Raw genomic sequence first — 10,952 nt, 5'->3', positions numbered from 1 at the left:
GAATTCCAATTCAGCAGTTTCTCGCTGGAGTCTGGATTTGAAGTTTTTTTGTTTTAAGATAGCGACCTTCATGTCTGTGATTGCGTGACCAGAGAGATTGAAGTGTTCTCCGACTGGTTTATGAATGTTATAATTCTTGACATCTCATTTGTGTCCATTTATTCTTTTACGTAGAGACTGTCCAGTTTGACCAATGTATATGGCAGAGGGGCATTGCTGGCACATGATGGCATATATCACATTGGTGGATGTGCAGGTGAACGAGCCTCTGATAGTGTGGCAGATGTGATCAGGCCCTATGATGGTGTCCCCTGAATAGATATGTGGGCACAATTGGCAACGGGCTTTGTTGCAAGGATAAGTTCCTGGGTTAGTGGTTCTGTTGTGTGGTATGTGGTTGTTGGTGAGTATTTGCTTCAGGTTGCGGGGCTGTCTGTAGGCAAGGACTGGCCTGTCTTCCAAGATTTGTGAGAGTGTTGGGTCATCCTTTAGGATAGGTTGTAGATCCTTAATAATGCGTTGGAGGGGTTTTAGTTGGGGGCTGAAGGTGACGGCTAGTGGCGTTCTGTTATTTTCTTTGTTAGGCCTGTCCTGTAGTAGGTGACTTCTGGGAACTCTTCTGGCTCTGTCAATCTGTTTCTTTACTTCTGCAGGTGGGTATTGTAGTTGTAAGAAAGCTTGACAGAGATCTTGTAGGTGTTTGTCTCTGTCTGAGGGGTTGGAGCAAATGCAGTTGTATCGCAGAGCTTGGCTGTAGACGATGGATCGTGTGGTGTGGTCAGGGTGAAAGCTGGAGGCATGCAGGTAGGAATAGCGGTCAGTAGGTTTCCGGTATAGGGTGGTGGTAAAAAATCCATTACAATCTACATACCACACAGACTATGCTGACAGCTTGTGCCACAAGCTCTCAAAGAAACTGCGGAACCACCTGATCAACATCCTCTACAGCAAACAGGGAAAGATTAAGAATGAGCTCTCAAAAATGGATACTCTCATAAAAAACCAACCTTCCACACAAACTTCCTCGTGGCTAGATTTTATTAAAACTAGACAAGCCATTTACAACGCACACTTTGCTTCTCTACAAAAGAAAAAGGACACTAAACTTTCTAAACTACTACATGCTACAAGGGGCCACAGCAATGGTTCCCTCAACCCACCTAGCAATATTGTTAACCTATCCAACTATACTCTCAGCCCAGCAGAAGCAGCTGTTCTATCTCGGGGCCTCTCCTTCTGCCCCTCCACCCCCACGAACATGATACAGTTCTGTGGTGACCTAGAATCCTATTTTCGACGTCTCCGACTCAAGGAATATTTCCAAAATACCTCTGAACAGCATACTAATCCACAGAGTTCTCCCTACCAACACTACAGAAAGAGGGATTCTAGGTGGACTCCTCCTGAAGGTCGAAACAGCAGGCTGGACTGCTACATAGAGTGCTTCCGCCGACGTGCACGGGCTGAAATTGTGGAAAAGCAGCATCACTTGCCCCATAACCTCAGCCATGCGGAACGCAATGCCATCCACAGCCTCAGAAACAACTCTGACATCATAATCAAAAAGGCTGATAAAGAAGGTGCTGTTGTCATCATGAATAGGTCGGAATATGAACAAGAGGCTGCTCGGCAGCTCTCCAACACGAGTTTCTACAAGCCATTACCCTCTGATCCCACTGAGAGTTACCAAAAGCAACTACAGCATTTGCTCAAGAAACTTCCTGAAAAAGCACAAGATCAAATCCGCACAGACACACCCCTGGAACCCCGACCTGGGATATTCTATCTACTACCCAAGATCCATAAACCTGGAAATCCTGGGCGCCCCATCATCTCAGGCATTGGCACCCTGACAGCAGGATTGTCTGGCTATGTAGACTCCCTCCTCAGGCCCTACGCTACCAGCACTCCCAGCTACCTTCGAGACACCACTGACTTCCTGAGGAAACTTCAATCCATCGGTGATCTTCCTGATAACACCATCCTGGCCACTATGGATGTAGAAGCCCTCTACACCAACATTCCACACAAAGATGGACTACAAGCCATCAAGAACACTATCCCCGATAATGTCACGGCTATTTCACATTTGGGGACACTATAAACCTTCAAATCAGTGGCACTGCTATGGGTACCCGCATGTCCTGGATGGAAGCTGGAGGCATGTAGGTAGGAATAGCGGTCAGTAGGTTTCCGGTATAGGGTGGTGTTTATGTGACCATTGCTTGGACCAATGCATTGGAGGGGTTTTAGTTGGGGGCTGAAGGTGACGGCTAGTGGCGTTCTGTTATTTTCTTTGTTAGGCCTGTCCTGTAGCGTGGTGTTTTCAGGAAGATCACTGATGGATTGTAGTTTCCTCAGGAAGTCAGTGGTGTCTCGAAGATAGCTGGGAGTGCTGGTAGCGTAGGGCCTGAGGAGGGAGTCTACATAGCCAGACAATCCTGCTGTCAGGGTGCCAATGCCTGAGATGATGGGGTGTCCAGGATTCCCAGGTTTATGGATCTTGGGAAGCAGATACAATACCCCAGGTCGGGGTTCCAGGCATGTCTGCACAGATCTGTTCCTGTGCTTTTTTTTTATGGACATGTGGATCTTAGCAACAGCCATAGAAATAAAAACATGGGATTTTTTTTTTTATCACAGAATCATAGAAGTATAGGACTGGAAGTGACCTTGAGAGGTCATCGAGTCCAGTGCCCTGCATTCAAGGCAGGTAGGATTGCCAACCCTCCCAGTTTGGCTGGGAGCCTCCCAGAATCAGGCTCTATTTCCTGGAGGCTACAGAAGCCAAACTGGGAGATTTTCGGCCATTAAAAGTCTGATGGTGTAGCGGGGCTAAGGCAGGCTCCCCCAGGGGCCACAGGGATGTGCCGGCTGCTTCCGGGAGCAGTGTGGGGCCGGGGCCAGGGCAGGCAGGGAGCCAACCTCATGCCCCAGCCCGGAGAAAGTGAGTGGGGGTGGGAGAGTGAGCAATGGAGGGAGGGGAGATGGAGTGAGTGGGGCGGGGTCTCAGAGAAGGGGTGGGGCCTCAGGGAAGGGACGGGGCCGAGGGTGTTTGGGTTTGTGTGATTGAACAGTTGGCAACCCTAAAGGCAGGATTGTACAATACACTACTACATTAATTGTAATTAAGAACCAAAAGAGCACTTTCTTTCTTTCAGTTTCCAAGAACTCCAGCTTCCCATCCCTAAAATACCAAGAAGGAGATCCAAATGCAAAGGTAGCTTGGACACCAATCCTCTTAGCCTGACTTTACCCCAGGTGTCCTTGCTGTGTATGTATTTATCTCCAGAGGTCCTGTGGGAGAAGCCAGGGAGGGGGGAATGTTGTGTGGCATGTAATTAAAGCCCACATCATAATACATATACCCAATGGGTTGGAACTGATGCTGTCCTGGGAATCTTAATTTTGGCACTTATTAACTATTCCCGTTATTTTAAATCCATCTATGTCTCTCATTACCAAGGTAGCTAAGCACCTCATCATCTTTGATAGGTTTAGCCTCATAACAACCCTGTGAGACAGGGGACTGCTGTTATCTGCATTTCACAGCTGAGGTCCAGAGAGACTAAGTGACTTGCCCAAGGTCACACAGGAAGCCCTGTAGCAGAGCAGGGAAGTGATCTCAGGTTTCCAGGCTAGTGCTCTAACTACTGGCCCATCCTTTCTCCCGCCTTCATGGACGTGATGTACGGATAAAATCCTCCCATGCATTCTTCCTGCCCCGCTGTCAGTCCTTTATGCCCATAGGCAGCAATAGCTGATCACGAAGCCATGCTGTGCCAGCTTTTGCAAACCCACACTTGCTCACAGGCATACAGGATTAGGCCATGGCTCATCAGTTTTTTGCAGTAACCTGATGGAAACTCTAGCAGGGGGCTAAACCCATCGGGACCTCAAATAGGTAGTGCATCCTGGGAATAAGGGGAAAAGGCTAATCAAGCCATGGAATGGCTGGTTCTTTCTCTACGTCCCCTCAGGAGAGCTACAGTTCATTTGAATTCAGAATTTATTTTGTAAAGCAAAGGTTTCAAGATCATGGGCCTGAAATGATCGTACCCTGCTCTCAAACTGTAAGTAGGGCAGCAGCCTGCCTCACTGGCATGGAGCCAGGCATGGGGCGTGAGCGTCCCAGATTCTCGCTGCTCCAGAGCACTAAAAGAGAAAATCCAATGTGATTATAAGGCATCTTCTGCACAGCTGTGCTCCCTGCTTCCCCACTGCTCCCTGGGCCAGGGTGTGTGTGTGTGTGTGTGAGTGTGGAAATTGCCCGGCCCATGTGGCAAAGGAAGAACGCCCATCCTTGTTGCTCTCACAGCTTTATTAAAAATCCCACTTGAGGCGAAGTGAATCACTTCTTACATCACTAGCACTTCCAGCTGTTAATGTGCAATGGGAACCCACAGGGTACTTGTGTTCTCTCTAGGATCCTCTTGGCAGAGATATTTATAGAGCACATACGAATGGCCCCAGTTTAGGAAGACATCCTTATTCAGGAAGGGGGCTTAACATTAAACCTTACCTCTCATTGAAGTCAATGAGGCTTAAGCAACTTTTCTGAGCCTGAATTATTATAAAACAATTCTTTAGCACCATCAATTTACGTTACACAGTAAATTCTCTTGGGAGGGAAAGGGGAGTTTAGCTATCTCCTCATAGACTTTCAGGTCAGAAGGGACCATCGTGATCATTGAGTCTGACCTCCTGCATATTGCAGGCCACAGAACCTCACCTGCTCCTCTAATAGACCCCTCACCTCTGGCTGAGTTACTGAAGTCTTCAAATCATGACTTAAAGACTTCAAGTTACAGAGAATCCACCATTTTCACTAGTTTAAACCTGCAAATGACCCCTGCCCCATGCTGCAGAGGAAGGCGAAAAACCCCCAGGGTCTCTGCCAATCTGACCTGGGGGAAAATTCCTTCCCAAACCCAAATCTGGTGATCAGTTAGACCCTGAGCTTGTGGGCAAGACCTGCCAGGCAGATACCTGGGAAAGAATTCTCTGTTGTAACTTCTGCTGGAATTCATGGTGGGGAGTTGATCTGGCCGGGACACTCAGTGCCTGTGCTTGTTGAGAAGGTCCAAATGAGAGAAAGTAGTCGGTAAGTTGGAGACTCAGCCAAGTATCCTCCTGGCTCTCAGCCTTGCCTGCCTGGTACCGTAGGTGGGATACCATCTGCTTAGCCATCCGAGATGTGAAGAATGGTCATGTGACCAAAAGGAAGTTTGTGAGTAGGGAGCCAGTGAGGTTGATGAGTCATATGTTTGAAAGATGTTTAATAAAGTTGTGACGGATTCGGACACAGAGACCCCCCTTGGGACTGTCACCTGACATGCTGAGATTACCTCTGAGCCCGTTTTCCCTGCCAGCTTGGGACTCCAGAACCCTGCCTTGTTGAGCCAGACACACTAGCCTGCTGCAACACAGACCCAGGGTACAGTCCATGTCCCTAGAGCTGCAGACTTTAACCAAAAACTGATCAGCAGGTCGCCTATCTCCAAAGCTTATACAGGGTAAACTCATAAATTGTCCACCCTCTAGAACACTGATAGAGAGATACACACAGGTATTAATCACTAACTCTAGGTTCAATAATAAACAAAAGTGATTTTATTAAGAATAAAAAGTAGGATTTAAGTGGTTTCAAGTAATAACAGACAGAACAAAGTAAGTCACCAAGCAAAATAAAGCAAAAACACGCATATCTAAGCCTAATACATTAAGAAACTGTTTACAGGTAAAATCTCACCCTCAGAGATGTTCCAAGAAGCTTCTTTCACAGACTAGACTCCTTCCTACTCTGGGCCCAAATCCTTTCCCCTGGTACAGTCCTTGTTAGTTCCAGCAGGCATCTTAGGTGAAAAGCAGGGACTTTCTCATGACTGGGACCCCCTTTGTTCTGTTCCACCCCCTTTTATAGCTTTGGCACAAGGTGGGAATCTTTTGTCTCTCTGGGTCCCCGCCCCTCTTTCCAAATGGAAAAGCACCAGGTTTAAGATGAATTCCAGTTCAGGTGATATGATCACATGTCACTGTAAGACCTCCTCCTTCATTACCTAGGAGCTGGCCGATAAGTACACAGGAAGGCTTACAGGTAAACAAACCCATTCACAGTTCACTAATTCTGAAGCACCCTTAATGACTTCCTCTTAATATGTCTACATCAGTAATACAAGTTTATATCTTATTCTCCTAACTCAAGACATAGAAATAATACATGCAAACGAATAGGATGAACACACTCAGTAGATCATAAGCTTCATGATGATACCTTACAAGAGACCTTTTACATAAAACATATTCCAGTTATATCATATTTACACTCATAAGCATATTTCAATAAAACGTTATGGAGTGCAAGCCGGTGAGGTTGATGAGCCATATGTTGAAAGCGGTTTAATAAAGTATCTTCTGATGAAGGCTCCTGGGGAGCATAAGAGGGTTAATGTGCTACATCTGTGGAAGCAGGGTGGGGAAAGGAACACTACCCCTTCAGTCAGCCCTAGTGACCTCTCCCTGATTCCAGCTCCTGGTGGCAGGATTGTTGAAGCATTGCTCTATGTGCGCCTCTACCATCCTCTCCATTTCTCCTAGGTCTCTGAATTTCTCTCACTGCCTGCTATTGACTTTGCAGCTGACTGCTTTAATTTATTCACAATACAGCATCATTATAGCTTTGGTTTTCTCTTACATTCATGACGTCGGGTTTTTGTATTGTGACTTCTTTGGGGCAATGACTGTCTTTTACTATGAGTTTGTACTGCACCTAGCACAGTTAGGCCCTGATCCTAATTCAGAGTCCCTGGACATTTCCACAATGCCAATAATAATAGGCATATCTGCTGGCACGATGCTGGCAAACCTGAATCCCATGAAACAGAAGAATACCAGGTCAGTTGACACCACATAAGCAGCCTTTTAGTGAATGGTAAAATGGCTAGGCCGGTAGTGACATTCAAACTAACAAACAGCCGGACACACAGCGACGCTTCAGACACACACTAGCATGGAGTGACCAGAAAAGAGATGCAGAGATGGGACACTGAAGCAGGTGCCAGACACATGGGCATGGGAAATCCTCCTGTGCCACAGAAGAAGCAAAGAGTACAAGAAGCAATTGGCAGTAAAGCAGGTGGCAGCTAATGTTTCCCAGACTTCAATCTGTAAGGATGGGAAGAGCAGTAACAGCTTTGATATTTGGGCTTAGGGTTACCTGCTGTTAACACAGTGCACCCCCCCGCTTTCATTAATGAAAATTCCCCATTCCACCATAACATGTGTGTCATTACATTGGTGAGCAGGGCTTTACCTGTCCTCGTTATGTGCTGGTAAGTGACGGCTCTGAAAATGACTGAAAAATTAATCCAAATACCCCCTGTATTCTCCCCTACAGTTGTGGCTTTGGGATCACCAGTGAATGTAAAACGTGCTCTATGAACTAGCCAGAGATGGTTGTATCTACAGCATCAGCGACAGGCAGGAGAGAGTTCTCTGCTCTGTACAGCAAAAGCTTGAAGCCCAAGTATAAAACAAAAAGAAAAGGAGTACTTGTGGCACCTTAGAGACTAACCAATTTATTTGAGCATAAGCTTTCATGAGCTATAGCTCACTTCATCGGATGCATACTGTGGAAAGTACAGAAGATCTTTTTATACTCACAGACCATGAAAAAATGGGTGTTTACCACTACAAAAGGTTTCCTTTCCACCCACACCCCACTCTCCTGCTGGTAATAGCTTATCTAAAGTGATCACTCTCCTTACAATGTGCATGATAATCAAGTTGGGCCATTTCCAGCACAAATCCAGGTTTTCTCCCCACCCCGCCCCCCACAAACCCACTCTCCTGTTCATAATAGCTTATCTAAAGTGATCACTCTCCTTACAATGTGTATGATAATCAAGGTGGGCAATTTCCAGCACAAATCCAGGGTTTAACAAGAACGTCTGGGGGGGAGGAGGAGGGTAGGAAAAAACAAGGGGAAATAGGTGACCTTGCATAATGACTTAGCCACTCCCAGTCTTTATTCAAGCCTAAGGTAATTGTATCCAATTTGCAAATGAATTCCAATTCAACAGTCTCTCGCTGGAGTCTGGTTTTGAAGTTCTTCTGTTGTAATATCGCAACTTTCATGTCTGTAATCGCGTGACCAGAGAGATTGAAGTATTCTCCGACTGGTTTATGAATGTTATAATTCTTGACGTCTGATTTGTGTCCATTTATTCTTTTACGCAGAGACTGTCCAGTTTGACCAATGTACATGGCAGAGGGGCATTGCTGGCACATGATGGCATATATCACATTGGTGGATGTGCAGGTGAAAGAGCCTCTGATAGCGTGGCTGATGTTATTAGGCCCTGTGATGGTGTCCCCTGAATAGATATGTGGGCACAGTTGGCAACGGGCTTTGTTGCAAGGATAGGTTCCTGGGTTAGTGGTTCTGTTGTGTGGTATGTGGTTGCTGGTGAGTATTTGCTTCAGGTTGGGGGGCTGTCTGTAGGCAAGGACTGGCCTGTCTCCCAAAATTTGTGAGAGTGTTGGGTCATCCTTCAGGATAGGTTGTAGATCCTTAATAATGCGTTGGAGAGGTTTTAGTTGGGGGCTGAAGGTGACGGCTAGTGGCGTTCTGTTATTTTCTTTGTTAGGCCTGTCCTGTAGTAGGTGACTTCTGGGAACTGTTCTGGCTCTATCACTCTGTTTCTTCACTTCCGCAGGTGGGTATTGTAGTTGTAAGAATGCTTGATAGAGATCTTGTAAGTGTTTGTCTCTGTCTGAGGGGTTGGAGCAAATGTGGTTGTATCGCAGAGCTTGGCTGTAGACAATGGATCGTGTGGTGTGGTCTGGGTGAAAGCTGGAGGCATGTAGGTAGGAATAGCGGTCAGTAGGTTTCCGGTATAGGGTGGTGTTTATGTGACCATCGTTTATTAGCACTGTAGTGTCCAGGAAGTGGATCTCTTGTGTGGACTGGTCCAGGCTGAGGTTGATGGTGGGATGGAAATTGTTGAAATCATGGTGGAATTCCTCAAGAGCTTCTTTTCCATGGGTCCAGATGAGGAAGATGTCATCAATATAGCGGAAGTAGAGTAGGGGCGTTAGGGGACGAGAGCTGAGGAAGCATTGTTCTAAGTCAGCCATAAAAATGTTGGCATACTGTGGGGCCATGCGGGTACCCATAGCAGTGCCGCTGATTTGAAGGTATACATTGTCCCCAAATGTAAAATAGTTATGGGTAAGGACAAAGTCAGAAGAGCGAATACAGACTAACACGGCTGTTACTCTGAAAGTATAAAACAGGAACAATGGCCCCAGTCCCTCATGGTCCTGGCCTGCAGACCCAAAGACTTGGAGCTAATGGGTTCTAAAGCCACCCATCAGGCTCTTCTGCAGGAATTTAGCTCCAACTCAAATGTCCAGATGACATCCCTGATGCTCAGAAAGGTTCCACGTCCCTGCAGATACGCACTGCAGCCACCGCCCCCGTTAGCACAGAATGTCACATCCTCGGCGGTTCTGACTTACCTTCTCTTTGTCCTTGCTGGGTGGGGGCTGGAGCATCAGTGGAAGTGGCTAACGTAAGGGAATTCATTTTGCTCCCAAATGAGGATGCAGAAGATAACGTCAGCTGCTGGAGTCCTTAGCAAGCCTCCGGGGGCACTATGAGTGTTACGTGATTTATGTCTGTAACGTGTTGAGGAGAAGAAGCTCTAAATAAGGTGCTAATTTATTATTATTAATAATCGTTCCTTGAGCAACCGGGCAACAAACACACACTCCCAGGGCAGCTAAAAAGCACCATGGACAAAGAAGATGCACCTCTTTCAGTACCACTATGACATGGACCACTGGGAAAATAAAGCTCCTGGGCCAACTCCTCCACTGGTGTAAATGAGCCTAATTCCATGGGCTTCAATAGCACTACACTGATTGACACCAGCTGAGGATCTGGCCCCCAGTGCCAGGGGCTGAAGTTGAAGCCTTCCAATAGCAATACTGGGGGCAAACAACCAAACTAGGTTTAGGATGGAGCCTGTCAAATGATGGACCTACATGATAGGCTTGCCTGCAATAGCAGGGGACTGGACTTGAAGACCCAGGAAGTCTCTTCTGGTCCTATGGCCCTCTGAAATATTCTGGCATCAGCAGGACATTCACCCAAGCAGCAGGGTGGAGAGCAGACCTTGCCCTTGAAATGAGTCGAGTATCTTCCATCCAGGCAACTACTAAGTGCACTTTCTCTTAAGTCAGGTCGCTGGAATGGGGTGTGTTGATGAGACCCCTTGGAGCAAGAATGACTCCATCCCACCCATCCCCACAAAGTTCCTATGCTTTCCAATGAGTCTGGCCATCAGGTGATACAACCAAGCAACTGCAGAATGAGCCTGACCTCCTTCTGTAACGTGTATATACATGTCTCCATGAATCCAGTCACTGGAAGGGAGAGGAACTGTAAATCAGAAATCCCAGGGCAAAGACAACTGTAAGCCCTCCGTACCTCCATCTTCTTTTCTTTGAGCTAAGCTGTTAGGAGGGGAAGATGATGTGGCTACAAGACTCCATGGAGAGAAAGACTCTGCACTGCCTCCCACTATCAGGCATGCTTTTCTATCGGGCTGAGTGCTAGGAGGGCAGGGGAATGTGTAAGCAGATGAGAGAAAAAGGAAAAACAAAGTAATAAGAGAAGACCCAACCTATAGAGAAACTAGGGCTGCTTAATTAAAAGAGACTATTTTTACACAGTGCCAGTTTCTCTCCGGGCTGGATCTTTTCTTTCTTCTTTGCCTTGAAGCCATCGCAACAGCCACGATCAGTGCTAGTTGACATTTTTCTGGATACTTTTTTTTTTTCAATTAAAAGAAATAGCCTTTTCTGACACCCACATTTTTCATTTAAAATTGTTGACATTACAATCAACTGTAGGGTAAGGGTAGTCAACTATTTTTTGTCAAGGT

This window comes from Lepidochelys kempii, chromosome 1 (genome assembly GCF_965140285.1).
Source record: "Lepidochelys kempii isolate rLepKem1 chromosome 1, rLepKem1.hap1, whole genome shotgun sequence".
In the NCBI taxonomy this organism is placed as follows: Eukaryota; Metazoa; Chordata; order Testudines; family Cheloniidae; genus Lepidochelys; species Lepidochelys kempii.
Note: the sequence above shows the minus strand (reverse complement) of the source record.